Source organism: Cornus florida, unplaced genomic scaffold (assembly GCF_030987335.1).
Source record: "Cornus florida cultivar Cherokee Brave unplaced genomic scaffold, ASM3098733v1 CherokeeBrave_3.0.0_Hap2_Chr09, whole genome shotgun sequence".
Taxonomy (NCBI): domain Eukaryota; kingdom Viridiplantae; phylum Streptophyta; class Magnoliopsida; order Cornales; family Cornaceae; genus Cornus; species Cornus florida.
This window is the reverse complement of record NW_026775579.1, coordinates 69,259,673-69,279,409: the sequence shown is the minus strand read 5'-3', so window position 1 is coordinate 69,279,409 and position 19,737 is coordinate 69,259,673. Positions and strand designations below refer to the sequence as shown.

Genomic DNA, 19,737 nt, shown 5'->3' with positions numbered 1-19,737 from the left:
AGTGAGTAAAAAGTGGTGGCCCTAGACAGCTCTAGCTGTGTAATCTTCCCATTTATTCGACAAAAAAAAAAAAGCGTAGCTAGGTTGATACTTAGCTTATATTTCTGGTTTATATTTAAAGGTAGAAAAGGGAAGGGGCCTGATGCATGCTTGTCTTTATGATTCCAACCTACAAGTTTATATATTGTGTAGTTGTTAGCATGTGTTCACTCTCATTGAGAAATCTTAGGGGGCTCTCTCCAATCAAAATCTACTTATCATTTATACACACTTGTAATGCCAATGGGTCCCTTTGCTTCATCCATCTCCACACACACACACACACACACACACACACATATATACACACATATTTAAATCCAAAGGTCGTGTTGATTATTCTTTCCAACTGTAACATATCTCATCTGTCTAATGTCTTTATGATTTGTGCAACTTGGGTACTTCTTGGTGGGAGGACACAAATAAGTAAACCACAACGATATATTACACAAAACAAAATAGCATCAAAAGTGACAAGAATGTGGATTCCCTTTAGAAATTGTTCATTATATGCAATGTATAAAACCACATAGCGCGCGCGCGCACACACACACACACATGTTTTAAGTCCATAATGCATTAATCACATAAACCAAAAGTTGAAAGTGGATCAAAGATCAGAGAGGGTATAAGTATCAAATCTATTGAACTGATTTCTTTTGATTTTTGAACAAAAGACAATGAGTCAGATATAAAAATACTCTACAAATAACACCACACACACAAAATAATAAATAGAGAGATAACTCTAGCCTCACCAAGAAAATAAGCAAATATAAAGATCTAAGAAGCAACGAAAAAAAAATATATCAAAAATAAATAACACTTACAACACTAGTAGAAGAATAAGTAGTGACACTGAACTTCTGGTCGATCTGGTAGTCCTTGTAGAGAAGATCTGTGGCACGAAACAAACAAGCAATTCATAGAAAACATTCCAAATTATCAGTCCAATCAACAAAGACAAATGAATGGGATATTCCAAAAATATAAAGGACTATCACTTTACGTGTTCAACTAAACATTTTGAGCTAGTGCAAAATTTACAAATCCATTAAATTGACAACATTTTTGGCTGCTCAAGTAGATCAGTAATTTTGGTGATTAGAGATTTTCTTAATTACACAATACACAAGTGTTGCATTCTATAACAAATTAACAATTGCTTCAAAAAAAACCATTGCCCTTCTGTTTTCTTGCCCAATAAAACTTTTTTAAAAATTTAGTTCCAAAAGAAGATGGATACAACTAATTAGGCCAATAATTTATAATAATACTAAATTTAGTTTGTTATGATTTTTTTTTTCCCAAAAAAAAAAGAAGTTAAAACACGTCAGTATCATTTAGGTTAATGCAAAATTAGAATATTTCTAGAGCCATAAGAAGAATATTCAAAAATGAAAAAGTAGAGTTTGTAAGAAGATGACGGAACTGTTGATGGACTAACTTTGATGCCTCTCAATTGAATTGAATTAGATGTTCACCCAATTAGACGAAGAAGAAGCTAATAAACTGCAAGTTATATATTACTAAAATCAATCAACAAAACCTACAAAAAGCTAACACTCAAGTTTTGTGCGTCTGAAGCATTCATGTTAATTATATATGTATATATGTGCATATAGTGAATGTATAAGCAGTTAGGGTTAATTAATTGGGAAATAAGGGAATTGAGGAGTGAAAATTACCGGCGGTGGGATTGATGTTGAAGACGGCTGAGAGTGTTAGAGGACTCGTCGATAGGAGAGGAAAGGAATTCAGGAAAGATCATTTCTGGCTTCTGCTATTGGGGGGCTTTTCAAGACCTCCATGTTGATACCCACTGTAATGACCCGGTTTTTTTTTTCTCCTATTCCTTTTCGGTGATTTTCTTTTTCCGTCCTTTTCTTATTTTGTCTTTTCCCTATTTCGTCTTTTTCCCGTTTATCATTTTTCCTTGCATAACCTCACTTGTTGTGCTCGGATTCGATTCCGGTTTTGCATACATTCATGATACTTGGTTTTCATGACATTTGTATTTTTACTTTTGTAGAAAATACATTCTAGTTGCTCGTTTTTTCATAAAGGGCATGCATGCATACTTTATAGTAATTATTCATTATTTTTGGGTTTTTTTTTGTAATTACATAAAGTAATTATTTTTCGTCTTAGGGACCTTTTGCAATTTAATTTATAAGATATTTTGAAAAAGGACCATTTTGTAATTTTTGAAAAATGTGACAAGTGTCACATACTCATGGTACCACTTGTTGGCAATAGGGTGGAGTGACTTGGATGTGTAATCTCTTGACATTTGGAGGGTGGAGATTCACCCACTTGTTGGCCTAGGATTAGTGCACTTGTTGGCTTAGATGGTTGACAAGTGTAGGCTTAAGATTGAGCCTAGGAAGGAGCCTTGGATTTGTGAGAAGTGTAGGCACCAAAATAAGTCTTGTATTATGTGTGTGTGAGACGTAGTGTAAGAACACATAGTGAGTGGAGGATTTCTAGCCCTTCCACTCACCATTTCACACTTTATCTTTTTCATTTAACTTATTTTCTCAAAATTCTAACCTAGCCACCATTGGAGAAAAGCTTGGTTCATAGCTTTAACTTCATTTTTGGCTTCCTTCCACTCACCTTAGATCAAAGACCTTAGAACACAAAAGTTTCCCCTCACTCTCCTCTTCATTAACCCTAAACTTGTTTAACATTTTGAGCTTGGTTGCTTGGATTATAGAGATTCAATTCTCTATTGAGGTAGGGGTGGTAATATGTTTATATTTTGAGTGTTTTAAGTCCTTTGGGGTTTAATATACATTGTTTACATGCATTTAATATGATAGTCTTGCATATTATAGGAAACCCTCACTTGTTGACTTAGGGTTTATTGAGTTAAGCATGTATAATTTGTATATACCATGTGTAGAAAGGTTGTATGATTTTAGTAGTATGCTAAATTCTAGTGTTTTCACATGTGGTAGTAATATAGGACTCTTGTAGAATTATAAATGTCATATGCAATTTTTATTGACTTAAATTGTTATCTTATGGTGGTGATAATTCTATATGCTTGTCAATGACTTATTTTGTTTATTTTATAAGCTTGTTGCTAAATTGTTGATGATTAGTAGATAAAGTTTATTGTTGAGGCATGATCTAAATTGATAAGTAGTGATATTGTTTTATACATTACATCATGATGAATACTGGTCATTTATTATGTCATTTTTAATTTGGAACTCTAAGACATGGTTTGTGTGGCTTCAAAATACTTGTGCATGGAAGGTGGTTTATATGCCTTAATCATAGTTTTTGAGTTTTGAACTTGTTGTGATTTTGGATTATCTTGGGACATTGTTAAAGTGACATGGCTAAAGTTGGGCTTTAGTGCGGGAGGTATGAGTTCTTCCCAATTGAGCTAGTGCGCACTAGGGTGGTCTTCCCAGCGGGTTAATGCCCAGAATAACCATTTTGATCTTGGTTTAGTTCGAGACGTGATGTCCAAGTATTCCACTAATTGATTTCGCATTAAATTCCAAGTTGATAACCAATGCTTAATTGTAACTTGTGATTTTTGTTATTGGCGAATTGATGTTGTTAAGTACATTGATATTGATATGTGTTGCTAAGGAATATTTAGTTAGTTTAAGATGATCCCTTTGAACACCTTGAACATAGACGTTAAGTGGAATGCTCCCTTTTTTTCGTCTATATTGATCTTGCAAAGATATTGAAACTTTAGGATATACGCATATGCTTCTTCCTACGAGTAACTTGATTACTCACCCTAGTGGTTTGGGTTGTTTTTTAGGTAAGGAGACTATGTTCTTGGATGCTCATCATCCTTAGAGGCTAATGAGCAATTTGGAACATTTTTGTATTTTGACATGCAAGTGTTTAGCATGCTTCACTTTCGGATATTCTATTTTTGCATACCATGGATGTATGGTATTTTTGGGGCTAATGTAGCTACCTTAATGTGTAATGATACCTAAGTACTTACTTTTGATATTAGAAGCATATATATATGGAGGCCAAGGGCCAAGCATGTTTAAATTAGTACTTATATCTATTTGGTGCCAACTTTTGTTTCAAAAATGTATTTAAACCATCTTGGAGGTTTACCACATAAAATTCTTGTAATTGACATGTTTATATGTTCAATTTTCCTTAAAATGAAAAAAATTTTGATCTATGCATGTGGGTAGAATGAATCCCATAGGTTCCATTGCAATTCCATATATTTGGAGGAGCATTCAGCATTGTTTCAAGGAGTTTCGGTCTACCGAAACTCTATTTCAGTCGACCGATGCCTCAAACCAGTCTACCGAACCAACCAAGCCTTAAAACCATCTTTTTTAGAAAGTAGCCCTCATTTGCGCAGCTCTTTAGTTCAGTTTCAGCATTAATGGTCCAACTTCGAAAGGCCATAATTTCTTCGTTTCTAATCCAAATGGGGTGATTCTTAAGCCTAAACTCAACGATTTTGAGTCAGATTTCCAATGGTACCTATGCCATTCTTAGATTCCAAACACAGTGAGAGATATTCATGTTTTAGTGGAGTAGTGTCAGTTTTCACTTCAACAGGGAAAGGGCATTTTGTGGAATTCTTAGCCAATGTTCTTAAAACCTCTTGGGATATCTTGAAATGATTAGATTAAGTTGTATTAACCTTGTTTGACTTGCTTAGAGTCAAGTCTCTCACTTTATTTATGAATTGACCGTTTTGCCCCTTTGATAACGAATTTTGTCCTCTTTGACATTTGTTTACGCTTTTGCTCTCTTTAAGTCCCGTGATCTCATGAAAGGTCACATTTGTGTCTTAGGAGTGATTTTTATCTCTTAAGACCTTTTTTTATCATTTACTTTCGCATTTCAGATCCGTTATCGGATTAACTTTCTGTTCATCTTTGACCCACCGGGTTAAAAAACTTGGGCCGTCACAAGTGGTATCAGAGCTCTTAGGTTTGAACACCTTAGGACGATAGGTTTTGGGTACATTTCATGTTTTTGTTGATTTACTTTGATATGTTCACATGCTCTTTATAACATGTTTTGGCTTTATAACATGTTTATGTGTTTCGTTGTAACACGCTTGGTATGACATGTCTTTAGGCTTATATGCTTATATGTTTAAAAGCATCCTTGTTTGACATGTATGCTTACTTGCTTAAGTGCTTAACTGTTTACACAGCTTTCCTCGATTGCTTTAGTATGACTGTATGTTGCATGCCTTGTCTTATTTGGTGTTTCGTGCATTCATAGTGTGAGTTGTACTCGGTCATAATAACTTGTGTTATTGTTGACCTTCCTTCTTTTGCACGTTTAGCACCATGGTTGTCACACGTGGAGAGTCCTCACGTCAGGGCACTGAGGAGTAGGTGGCTGACACCGAGTTCACGAGGGGTCCAGAGTGGCCCAGGATTCCAGTTCGAGGTGTGAATGCTAATCCGCCACGGGCACCGACTTATGAAGAACGGGTTGCTCAGGGAATTAATCAGGGGATCGCTGAATCCTTACAGGAGTTGATATGCAGACAGGTGGCAAGGATACAGTTTCTGGCACCAGCACCAGCACCAATAGTCAATGAGGCAATAGAGTACTTTATGCGACTACAGAGGGTCAAGATTGATCCATTTGCCGGGAGTTCAGATCTGTTAGTCTCAGAAGCCTGGTTAGACCTTATGGTTCACAAGTTGGACAGTATGGCGGTACCTACGGACAGGTTGAGGATTTCCTTGACTGTTTCTTTGTTCATGGGGGATGCATATATCTGGTGGAGGTCTATGACCAATGTTCACAATGTTGAGTTGATGACTTGGAACGAGTTCAAAGATTTGTTCTTCAAGCGTTTCTTTCCTAGAGTTATGAGGCGGGAGATGAGGACACAGTTCACAGGTCTCTATCAGGGCACTATGAGTGTCATTAAGTATGAGACACGATTTACTTCTCTCTCTCATTTTGCCGAGGATATGGTAGCAACAGACGAGGCCAGGGCAATGAAGTTTCAGGATGGGCTACATCTTGACATCAGGCCATGGGTCTTAATTCTTGATTTAAAGACTTACAGAGAAGTGGTCCAGAGGGCTACGCTCGCTGAAGTAGAGGAACGAGATCAGTTAAGGATCAAGGGTTCACACAAGCAGCCTCGGGGAGATAATCCATCATTTTCCGGGGGTTAGTGGAAGAAGGCCAGGGTAGGGAGCAATACTCACTCTCACGAGGCATCGCAGTACAACCGTTCTGCACCCACAGTTCCTGTATCTTTGGGATCAGCCCAGGTAGTGGTTTGTTACCATTGTCAGCAACCGGGGTACATCAAGCCTCACTGCCAATAGCTTCGGGCACAGGCCAGTCAAACTTCAGTTTCTACAAACACAGGGCATGGAGCTTACTTCTATTACAAGCGGCCAGGTCATCTCAAAAAGGATTGTCCGAGGTTGTTGAATAAGTCACGGGGTGGCACAGATTCACAGATGGTGCCGGCATAATCTGTAGTGGTTCAGTCTGGTTTCAGAGTTTCTCATGCACCACAGCCAGTGGCGCCAGTTGGCACTTATCCAGCCAAGGGTTCTACACCTACTGCTTCTACACCTCAGTCAGGCTATCAGGGCAGTTCACAGCAGGGCTTAGGGACTCAGGGACGAGCCTACGCTCTTCCACAGGCGGATGCTTCCACAGGCACCTCTTCAGTTCAAGGTATCTTTCCAGTTTTTAGTTCTTGGGCGCGGGTTCTTGTTGACACGAGCGCAGCACATTATTTCATTTCTGCATCATTACACATTCATTGGGTCTGGAGGTCACACTTCGGGATAGTCTTTTTTGTGTTGACACACCAATTGGGGGTCCAGTGTCTTTGGATAGTGTTTGTCGGGGTTATGCTATTGAAATAGCTGAGCAGACCTTAGAGTTCGATTTCGTTGTTGTCGACATAATGGGCTTTGACGTCATTCTCGGGATGGATTGGTTATCATTCTTTTGGGCTACGATTGATTGCTTCCGCGGGAGGGTGTCCGTTTGCACTCTTAAGAGAGATTGTTTCCATTTTGTGGGAGATCGGAGTGATTCCCACCCGGCGATGGTTTTCAGTATTGTTGACTGGAGTTGCCACAGATCCTACTTGGCTAGTTTACTAGTTGATGAGGATAGCAGTTTGGGCCGTGTTCTTCTGGCAATTGTTGAGGAGTTTGTTGATGTCTTTCCAGAGGAACTGACAGAGGGAAGTTGTTTTTGCCATTGATGTCATTCTCGGTACAGCGCCCATCTCTATGGTACCGTACTGTATGGCACCGGCAGAGCTTGATGAGTTGAAAAATCAGTTGGATGATTTGAAAGCTAAGGGCTTTATTCGTCCTAGTGTTTCACCATGGGGAGCACCGATTCTTTTTATGAAGAAGAAGAATGGGTCTTTGAGACTTTGCATCGATTATCTCATGTTGAATCATACTACAATCAAGAACAGGTATCCCTTGCCTAGGATTAATGACTTGTTTGATCAGTTGAAAGGAGCGACATGCTTTTCGAAGATTGATTTGAGATCAGGTTACTATCAGTTAAGGGTTAAGGATGAGGATATATCCAAGACCGCTTTTCGTACACGGTATAGCCATTATGAGTTTCTGGTGATGCCATTTGGTTTGACCAATGCTCTAGTAGCTTTTATGGATTTGATGAACCGTGTATTCAACTATCTTAACAGATTTGTTGTGGTGTTCATTGATGATGTCCTGGTATACTCGGCTTCGGTAAAGGAGCATGAGTATCATTTGAGGACAGTGTTGTAAATCCTTAGGGATAATCAGTTATATGCCAAGTTCGAGAAATGCGAATTTTGGCTACCGGAAGTGAAGTTCCTTGGACACGTCGTGTCAAGGAGCGATGTTGTAGTGGATCCATTGAAGATTGAGTCTATGATGGATTGGGAGCGTCTGAAGATAGTGTTTGAGATTCGGAGCTTTCTTGGCCTAGCCAGCTATTACAGGAGGTTTGTTCAGGATTTTTCTCGTTTAGCGGCACCTATGACTCAACTTACTCGCAAGGGAGTCAAGTTCATATGGAATGAGGCTTATAACTTTGCTTTTCAGGAGTTAAAGGTCAGATTGACATCGGCTCCAGTTTTGATCATACCTGAACGTGGTTTGGGTTACGTGGTCTATTGTGATGCTGCGCGAGAAGGATTGGGTTATGTCTTGATGCAGAGAGAATGGGTGGTAGCTTATAGGTCTCGACAATTAAAGACGCACAAGTTGAACTATCCGACACATGATTTGGAGTTGGCAGCAGTTATCTTTGCCCTGAAGGGGTGGAGACATTATTTGTACGGGGAGAAGTTCGAGGTTTTCTCCGATTACAAGAGTCTCAAGTATCTCTTCTCTCAGAAAGATTTAAACTTGAGACAGTGCAGATGGGTTGAGTTCATGGAGGACTACGACTTTGAGTTGCAGTATCATCCAGGAAAGGCCAATGTGGTGGCCGATGCATTGAGTAGGAAGTCACGGGGTACTCTTGCTAGCATTTTCATTTACAAATAGAAGATGCTAGAAGAGCTTGTAGATCTTGGTTTGCAGTTGTATGAGGATGTTTCACCGGCTATTTTGTTTAGCCTTGTGGCTCAACCGGCTCTTGTTAGCAGAGTTATTAAGGCACAGCAGGAGGATGGGGAGATGAAGTCCATCCACGATTAGATTTCAGGCGGTGAGAATGTAGAAGGTTAGACCTTGCATTCAAATAGTGGTCTCAGGTACAGAGGGAAGATGGTTGTTCCTCTGTCTTGTCGTGACATTATTCTTCAGGATTTTCACTATTCTCGACTTGCAGTTCATCCTGGTGGTACGAAGATGTATCATAATTTGTGGAGACAGTTTTAGTGGAAAGGCATGAAACGGGATATTTCTCAGTTCGTGGCTAAATGCCTTACTTATCAACAAGTGAAGGCAGAGCATCAGAGACCGACAAGTTTGTTGCAACCACTACCAGTGGCAGAATGGAAGTGGGAGCACATCACTATAGATTTCGTGACTGGACTTCCGAGATCCAAGGCAGGGAATGATGTCGTTTGGGTCATTGTTAACAGGTTAACTAAGATGGCTCACTTCTTGCCTATGGCAGTGACAGACAGTGCAGAGAGGCTTAATGGGCTGTATGTGGGGCAGATTGTCAGGCTTCACGGGATTCCAGTATCTATTATTTCGGATAGGGATCTTAGGTTCATGTCTCACTTTTGGCAGAGTTTTCAGGAGGCTTTTGACACGGGGCTTCATTTCAGCACAGCATTCCATCCTCAAACTGATGGTCAGTCAGAGCGTACCATTCAGATATTGGAGGATATGCTACAGGCTTGCATTTTGGATTTTAGAGGTAGTTGGGAAGACTACTTACCCTTGGTTAAGTTTGCCTACAACAACAGTTACCAGACCAGTATTTGCATGGCACCTTTTGAGGTGTTGTATGGCAGACCTTGTAGATCCCCAGTTTATTGGACCGAGGTAGGTGATACAGTCACCTTGGGTCTCGATATTGTCTTTGAGACTACAGAGAAAATTAAGTTGATTCAGCAGCAGTTGGCTACAGCTCAAAGCAGGCAGAAGAATTATGTTGATAAGAGGAGGAGATCCTTGTCTTTCAAGGTAGGGGACCACGTCTTTCTTAAGATTTTTCCATGGAAGGGACTTCTGAGATTTCGGAAGACGGGCAAGTTATCTCCTAGGTTCATTGGACCATTTTAGATTTTGGAACGCGTCGGTGAAGTTGTTTATCGTTTGGCATTGCCACTAGACCTAGATAGGGTTCACGACGTCTTTCACGTATATGTTAAAGAAGTATGAGCCAGATCCATCGCATGTCTTACGGTGGACGGATGTTGTTGTTGATGAGGATGTAACCTACGAGGAGGGTCCAATCCAGATTCTTGATACACAGGAGCAGGTTTTACGGACCAAGACCATTCCATTAGTTAAGGTCTTGTGGAGACATCACGGTGTTGAGGAGGCTACCTGGGAGCTCGAACAGGAGGTTCGCTCTCGGTATCCCCATTTGTTCTCTCTTTTAGGTACGACTCAATTTCGGGGACGAAATCTTTTTAAGGAGGGTAGGTTGTAATGACCCGGTCTTTTTTTCCTCCTTTTCCATTTGGGTGATTTTCTTTTTTCGTCTCTTTCTTATTTTGTCTTTTCCCTATTTCGTCTTTTTCCCGTGTATCATTTTTCCTTGCATAACCTCACATGTTGTGCTCGGATTTGATTCCGGTTTTTCATACATTCATAATACTTGGTTTCCATGATATTTGTATTTTTACTTTTGTAGAAAATACATTTTAGTTGCTCGCTTTTTCATAAAGGGCATGGATGCATACTTTATAGTAATTATTCATTATTTTTGGGGTTTTTGTGTAATTACATAAAGTAATTATTTTTCGTTTTAGGGACCTTTTGCAATTTAATTTGTAAGATATTTTGAAAAGGACCATTTTGTAATTTTTGAAAAATGTGACAAGTGTCACTTACTCTTGGTGCCACTTGTTGGCAATGGGGTGGAGTGACTTGGATGTGTAATCTCTTGACATTTGGAGGGTGGAGATTCACCCACTTGTTGGCCTAGGATTGGTGCACTTGTTCACTTAGATGGTTAACAAGTGTAGGATTAAGATTGAGCCTAGGAAGGAGCCTTGGATTTGTGACAAGTGTAGGCACCAAAATAAGTCTTGCATTATGTGAGTGTGAGAGGTAGTGTAAGAAGACATAGTGAATGGAGGATTTTTAGCCCTTCCACTCACCATTTCACACTTTATCTTTTTAATTTCACTTGTTTTCACAAAACCCTAACCTAGCCACCATTGGAGAAAAGTTTGGTTCATAGCTTTAACTTCATTTTTGGCTTCCTTCCACTCACCTTAGATCAAAGACCTTGGAACACAAAAGTTTCCCCTCACTCTCCTCTTCATTAACCCTAAACTTGTTTTACATTTTGAGCTTGGTTGCTTGGATTATAGAGATTCAATTCTCTATTGAGGTAGGGGTGGTAGTATGTTTATATTTTGAGTGTTTTAAGTCCTTTGGGGTTTAATATATATTATATACATGCTTTTAATATGATAGTCTTGCATATTATAGGAAACCCTCACTTGTTGACTTAGGGTTTATTGAATTAAGCACGTATAATTTGTATATACCATGTGTAGAAAGGTTGTATGATTTAGTAGTATGCTAAATTCTAGTGTTTTCACATGTGGTAGTAATATAGGACTCTTGTAGAATTATAAATGCCATATGCAATTTCTATTGATTTAAATTATTATCTTATGGTGGTGAAAATTCTATATGCTTGTCAAGGACTTATTGTGTTTATTTTATAAGCTTGTTGCTAAATTGTTGATGATTAGTAGATAAAGTTTATTGTTGAGGCATGATCTAAATTGATAAGTAGTGATATTGTTTTATACATTATATCATGATAAATACTTGTCATTTATTATGCCATTTTAGATTTGGAACCCTAAGGCATGGTTTGTGTGGTTTCAAAATACTTATGCATGGAAGGTGGTTTATATGCCATAATCATAGTTTTTGAATTTTGAACTTGTTGTGATCTTGAATTATCTTGGGACATTGTTAAAGTGACATGGCTAAAGTTTGGCTTTAGTGCGAGAGGTATGAGTTCTCTCCAATTGGGATAGTGCACATTAGGTGGTCTTTCCAGTGGGTTAATACCTGGAATAACCATTTTGATCTTGGTTTAGTCCGAGACGTGATGTCCAAGTATTCCACTAATTGATTTTGCATTAAATTCCAAGTTGACAACCAATGCTTAATTATAACTTGTGATTTTTGTTATTGGCGAATTGATGTTGTTAAGTACATTGATATTGATATGTGTTGCTAAGAAATATTTAAGTTAGCTTAAGATGATCCCTTTGAACACCTTGAACATAGACGTTAAGTGGAATGCTCCCTTGTATTCATCTATATTGATCTTACAAAGATTTTGAAACTTTAAGATATACGCATATGCTTCTTCCTACGAGTAACTTGATTACTCACCCTAGTGGTTTGGGTTATTTTTCAGGTAAGGAGACTATGTTCTTGGATGCTCATCATCCTTAGAGGCTAATGAGCAATTTGGAACATTTTTGTATTTTGACATGTAAGTGTTTAGCATGCTTCACTTTCGGATATTCTATTTTTGCATACCAGGGATGTATGGTATTTTTGGGGCTAATATAGCTACCTTAATGTGTAATGATACCTAAGTACTTACTTTTGATATTAGAAGCATATATATATGGAGGTCAGGGGCCAAGCATGTTAAAATAGTACTTGTATCTATTTGGTGCCAACTTTTGTTTTAAAAATGTATTTAAACCATCTTAGAGGTTTGCCACATAAAAATTGACATGTTCATATATTCAATCTTCCTTAAAATGAAACAAATTTTGATCTATGCATGTGGGTAAAATGAATCCCATAGGTTCCATTACAATTCCATATGTTTGGAGGAGCATTCTGCAGCGTTTCGACCGAAACCCTATTTCGGTCGACCGATGCCTCAAACCGATCTACCGAACCAACCAAGCCTTCAAACCATATTTTCAGAAAGTATTCTATGAGTTTTGGTCAACCGAAACTCACCCTACTTCTATTTCGGTCGACCGAAATAGCCCTCATTTGCGCAGCTCTTCAGTTCAGTTTCAGCACTGATGGTCCAACTTCGAAAGGACATAACTTATTTGTTTCTAATCCAAATGGGGTGATTCTTGAGCCTAAAGGATTTTGAGTCAGCTTTCCAATGGTACCTATGTCATTCTCAGATTCCAAACACAGTGAGAGATATTCATGTTTTAGTGGAGTAGTATCAGTTTTCACTTCAACTAGGAAAGGGCATTTTATGGAATACTTAGCCAATGTTCTTAAAACCTCTTTGGATGTCTTGAAATTATTAGATTAGGTTGTATTAACCTTGTTTGACTTGTTTAGAGTGAAGTCTCTCACTTTATTTGTGAATTGACTGTTTTGCCCCTTTGATAACGAATTTTGTCCTTTTTGACATTTGTTCCCGCTTTTGCTCTCTTTAAGGCCCGTGATCTCATGAAAGGTCACATTTGTGTCTTAGGAGTGATTTGTATCTCTTAAGACCTTGGTTTATCATTACTTCTGCATTTCGGATCTGTTATTAGATTAACTTTCAGTTCATCACTGACGCAATGGGTTGAAAAACTTGGGCCGTCACACCCACCTTGAGAACGAGAAAACCTAAGGTTATGACTTCAATTGAACAAAAAAAAATAGATCTATTGGGGAAGACCAAACCAGTTTGAGAGAGAGGACAGAAGGAGAAGATCGAGCTAGGGCAAGAAACAGTCTTCAGACACAGAGCGTATCGAATAAAAAATTTAGCGAAGTGATCCCTTGTGGATTACATATACAGATATATACTTAATTGAAAAGAAAGAGATCAGTTGGGGAAGAACAAACCAGTTTGAGAGAGAGGACGGAAGGGGAAGGAAAAGGAGAAGGAGAAGATCGCGCTAGGGCAAGAAACAGTCTTCAGACACAGAACACATCAAATAAGAAATACATATACAGATATATACTTAATTGACAAAAACTACATTGTTTTGATATGGTAGTTAATTAAGGATGGTAACTTTATCATCCCAAAAGCCTATTTTGATAATTTTTTTATTAAAAAAAATTATAATTTTACTTAAATAGCCTTTTGGGACGGTAACTTTACCGTCCCAAAAGGCTATTTTGATTTTTTTAGTAAAAAAAATTTATAATTTCACTAAAAAATGGCGCTAAGTTTTGCTGCCATTTTTTTTTTGGGCTTTTAGGGACGGAATGGTGAGGACCGTCACCAAAGAGGGTATCATTAGGGACGGTTTTTATATTGTCTCTAAAGGACTGTCACCAATACCCTTAATTCTTGTAGTGATGAGTCTAGAGATTAGAGAGAGAGGGAAAGATATACACCATCTTGAGAGAGCTCTTTCACTCATCTAGAGTTTCCACCAAGGAGAAGAAGACCATTTCTACCATGGAGAAAGCCCTTAAGGGTTGGATGACAACATCAATAAGTGGTTAAACCGTTCTCTTGGGGCTAGAGATAGCCATTAGCATGCCTCCTAAACTTTAATGCTTTGTAATTAAAGGGGATTTGTGTTGTAATGTTTGTCTTGACATCTTTTATATATAAATCTTGTTTCTATAATGATTTGTGTTGTTGAATACTTTCAATTGATCATTTAATTTTATCCATATGTCTATGTATGCTAGGATGAATGTTCGTGTACTTATTTCTAGATTTTGTGATATTGATGCATGTCTATGTGTGTTGATGCTATGAATCTAGTGATGGTCAAGGCATGGTGCTTAAATAGATTACTCTTGTGATTTATTTGATAGTTCATACTTATTTCTTGATGGATTGTGCCTTCTCCTTAATTTAATTAGTTTAATTTTCATGTCACTAGCTTAGTTGTAGTGGCGTTGCCTTACTTTCTTAGATGGGAGGACAATCCATGTTTGTTGTTTGATGTTCTATGCTTATGAATGCAAGTAGTATATTCCTTTAATTTGATGATGTGCATTAATTGTGGACTTAAAGGAAGGAATAATGGCTTGATTTGATATGTTGTGCTATTCACTAGTTTGGTTAGACAATGTATACTTATTTGGCCATTCATGCTTGTTAATTCAATTAATGGCACACACTTTTAATTACAACAGATAATCCCCCTAATCCATCAAACATTGAATGTCTAGGAAGGTGAACTATAAGTCTCAAGACCTTTATCTTATATTCTCTACACTCCATTTATTCTATTTGCTTTACATTGCTTTTATTTAGTTTAAATTGTAATTTAATTAACCAATCAAACCATCTCTATCATTCGACCTACTAATCTGACCTTGATTTCCAAGTACAAATACACTATATATCCCTTGGGACGATTCTTACTCACTCTAGCTATATTTTTTTTTAGTTAACAGTAGTAGTGGCATTCTATAAATTCAAACTTGGCCACACTACATCTTTATTGCAACTTTGGTGCATTGACCGCGACACACGCCATATACCAAGTATGGAACATGTCCTAACCTTTTTAGATTTCTTCCTAAAGTATAGTTCTTTCCTTTTTTGATGATCTCGGTATAGTATATTTGAACAACCTTCCAATTCCATAGCCGATCTCGATCTTGATATGGAAACTAAAAATTACAACTCCATCAAACTTGTTTTAACACCAAAATTTGCCGATTACAAAATTTATATCTCACACATAACACTTTCATTTTCATTATATTATCATATTTGTTAGCAGAACCAAAAACACAATTAAAAAATGACAAAAGACAAAAAAATAAAAAAACCATGTAAATCATTTGTCACACAAATAAACAAAAATCTACGTTGCCGGTGAAGATTAAAAAGAAATTTCACTATGAGAAATAAAATCCAGAGATTACAAGTTCTTAAGCCTCCAACCCATCTCTCTCTCTCTGTGTTCAACCATAAGTGTTCTTATATCCATGCCACAAATACTGACACCCTTATTTACAGGTTACAACAGAAACTAGATTCCTAATCAAAAGCCATTTAATTTATAATACTTTTCCATCTGAATGATAAAATTGTTGGAGCCAATTCGTGAATGGAACTTCGCATCGGAGCAAGTTAGTAGGGGGATCACGAACACTCGTCTCAGGAGTGTCACCATTCTTTACTATAAAAACTGTGCTCATACCCCAACTTAAATGTTTAGCAAAATGACAATGCATAGACCATACACCTAGCAAAAATGTCCAATATTTTAGTGTCGGTATGCGCCAAAAAAGCACAAATTTTAAGAGAATCAATAGCCATCGCAAACATAATGCCACATACCTGGATTGCTGGCCACAAATCTGATCGTAAGCCATCCATTCATAGGAACTGCAAATGTATTAACGTGAGGTGGGTCGACCAAATTGTACGTTTTTGGATCGATTTCTGGGTTGAAATCCCCATATCCTGATCCGAGCACGTATAAGTTATAGCCATGCAAATGCATTGGGTGAGTCCCTGATGCCTCCAAGAAACTTGTCCCTTGGAATATTATCTCCACTGCTTCATTAATTATAGTTGAAAACCTTCACCTTGGTCCCTTTAACTGTTACTGCAGTACTTTCCGAAGAATCACTTTCTGTGAAGTTGAAGAAAGAAGACGGCATGTCTGGAAAATCTGTGGTATAAACCCCACTCATGCTCCTGTATAAGAAATTTAACAAAACAAGTACAGTTGGCTTTTTTCACATTATTTTCTAAAATAATTGAACTTTGCAAAGCTTTCTGTTTTATTGCTAAATTAAAGAAATGCAATTGAGTAGTCCCATTTATTTGTCTTAAATTTTAAGTAGTAGTGTTACCACTACTATATCAAGAAAAAAATTGGAAGAAACGCTGAATCAATTAATTTAATTTGTAACATTCTATGATTCTATCAATCACATATGTCACCAATTTGATAATGAGAAATGATGGAAAAAGGACAGAAGGCATACCAATAATAGGCGTCCAAAACATCGGTGGTAGGGTTCTCGAAACTGATATTGTTCATACTTGAAGCCAACATATAATATTCTGATGAACCATTAGCAACAATAATCTCATTCATAGTAACTACTATGAACATCCTGGTAGTGATATCTTCCAGGACCTCCACCGGATATTCAGGACTTGCCAAGCTCCTTAGTCGATCCAAGAAATTGTCTGCTGCAACAAAGTGATCATAACTTGGAGGAAGATAAGATGGGAAGAAAGGGTAAGCTGGTGGAGTATAGTTGCCTCTATATTCTAGAATTGCGGTAGCATTTGTTGTGTCAAAGTCACTAATTACAACTCCACTGTAATATTGTCTCGCGGCCATATAGTAGTGACCCACTGACTGGTTTGCTGTGAGTAAAACATCCATGGATTGACCGGGGGATATCACAATATATGGTGTTGCTATGGGTTTGAGGTAGTTTCCGTCCATTCCAACCACTGTGATGTTGTGTTGAGCAATAGCAAAGAAGAGACTTGAGCTCATCACTGCATTGACTATGCGAAGAAGATAGGTCTTACCATAATCAATCACCCTGCGATACGTTGTTTCTGTAACACATGAATTACATTAATCAATATAATATTATAATATATTGTGAACAAGGTTTCAGTATATATATATAAATATATAGAATTGTTCAAATATATATGTGAATATATAATAAATTGTACTGCAGTCCATGTTAATTGTACACGCAACTATCATACCATTAGAGCATTCCCCAAAATCTCCCGGTTGGCCATTGATAAGGTAAGCATCTGAGTTTGGGATGTCCCCTGTACCACTTTGGAGATCCTCAATAACCTCTTTGACGATATCATATGTATACTATGATCCTGCAACTAAATACATTAGGAAGGACCTTTTGTTCCGTGTATTTCTTACTCTCTGTCTAAGGAAAAAAAAAAAAAAAAAAAAAAGTGGTTAACACTTGACACTAAGTTAAATAGTGAATCAATAAAACTCAAAATTAACATGGATGGTAATAACAAAAAATACACACACCCACACACTAAGTGTTGTGATAGAAAACACACTTAATTAAATATTCATACCAAGTATAATAATTTCTTCATCATCAGGCTCGGGAAAGGGGTAAGTAGTTCCAGGAGCAGGAGAAATGACAATGGCACCATGGACACTGTTTCTTGTCCAGTCACTATGGGCATGCCACCAGAGGGTTCCTTCTTCATCAGAAAATATGACCTCGTAGGTGAAGTTTTTTCCAGGTTCAATGGGACACTGTGTGATGTGCTCAGGTCCATCCGACCGTGGATTTCTTGGCTGCTTCACTCCATGCCTGTTAGTTCAAACTTCAAACACATCTATAAGGTGAATGTAATGTTCATAAGTTGAGAGAGGGAGAGAGAGAGAGAGAGAGAGAGAGAGAGAGAGTACCAATGAATAGTGATATGATAATTTCCTTGATTGTGAATATTAACAAGCACTGTATCTCCTTTGTGAACACGAATCACTGGTCCCGGGAAACTATCATTCACTACTAACATGCTCTTTGTGCTGCACAACCTTGTAAAATTGGCTTCTCTCACCTGCAATAAAAATATGAAAAAGAGAAGAAAAGAACAAGCCCATGGTTAATTAATTTGCTAGTCTCCCTACGTTTCAATGCTTGGTATACCAGTAATGGTCCGCCTATAAATGAATAGGATTCAAACAATCTTGTGCTGCGAAAACAGTGCTATTTTGATGCAATGAAATTCATGTGGATGCATCAAAAGAGAGCACTATTTTGGTGCACACGATCGTGAATTCGATTCAATCGGATCGGATTGCTACGTTCATGGATCAATGGCGAATTCAAAAAATTCAAATTCATAACTCACGGATTGAACTGTTAAAAATTCAATCTGATCTGTGAATCCAATCCGATCCTATCCGTGATATATATATATATATATATATATATATATATATATATATATTCAAATAATATATTAGTTAATGATAATTTAATGAATTATAAGGATGTACTCCCTCCGTTCCAATATAAGTGTCATTTATGGGGAGTAGTAATTTTTAATTTTTAAGGGGAGATTTTTTAATTTTTAAGGGGAGATGTGGAATCATGTATTGTCTGCCTGAAAAATTACTATGTTGCCCTTTTAAGTTTTAAATATTGAAGTTTGAAATTTAAACTCAAAGGACATTTTTGAAATGATTTGAAATATATTGTTTGAAAAAGGAAAGTAGACACTTATTTTGGGACGGACAAAAAAGAAAAACATGATATTTATTTTGGGACGGAAGGAGTATTAGTTAATAATTATTTAAATATATGAATTAATATAAACAAATTAAAATTTTATCTATTGAGTTATGGTTAAAGGACAAATAAATAATAATAATAATAATAATGAATAATTTAGAAAAAATTCAATCCGCGAATTGAATTTGATCCGATCCGTTATTACACGGATGGGGGATTAAGATTTGTCTAATTCGTTGGGAGCTTATCGAATTATGATTGATGCCTAATCTGATCAGATTCGTGACCACCCCTACGACCAACAATTCCAAAATGCACAAATAATGTGAGTTGTATACATATAGTGAAATCATAGTAGTGAATGTTGCCTTGCACCAAAAAATGACAGAAAGACACAAACCCAATAACCTCACACCCAGAAATTTTCTTCAACCTCATCCTTTCACTCTTTCCACAAATTGATTTACTTACTAGTCGAGGACGGGTCCTTTATAACAAAGTAAACACTACTCACATTCGTATATTTATGGTTAGGAAAATAGTTGTTTGAATGGACTTTAGCTCTATCTACTAGTCACTAAGTGCATGCTAATCAGTCCACACCTTAGCTTGATTGGTTGAGCTTACGCAAATTAAATAGCTTCAGTCACACAATAACACTAGATTTAAGTTATTTGATAAAAATTGTACTTGCGTCGGTGGATGAAAGATGAATGATCTGCTACTTATCCCAGAAAAACAAATTAGTGTAAGAATTTCTTGACAAAGCAAAAAAATAAAAATAAAAATTGAAACTCGAGGTAGTCGTGTCATAAATTATCAATGCTATTGAAAAACTACTAAATCACATGTTAGGTTCAAAAAAAACATTAGTATACCTGTTTAAGGTAAAAAGTACCTTTAGTCC

The 19,737-nt window shown here is 37.2% G+C and overlaps 1 pseudogene; it reads right to left on the bottom strand.

Moving 5' to 3' along the window:
* Window positions 1–5,514: 5,514 nt before the first annotated feature.
* On the bottom strand, window positions 5,515–19,268 carry LOC132272794 (putative laccase-9; annotated as a pseudogene).
* Window positions 19,269–19,737: the final 469 nt, after the last annotated feature.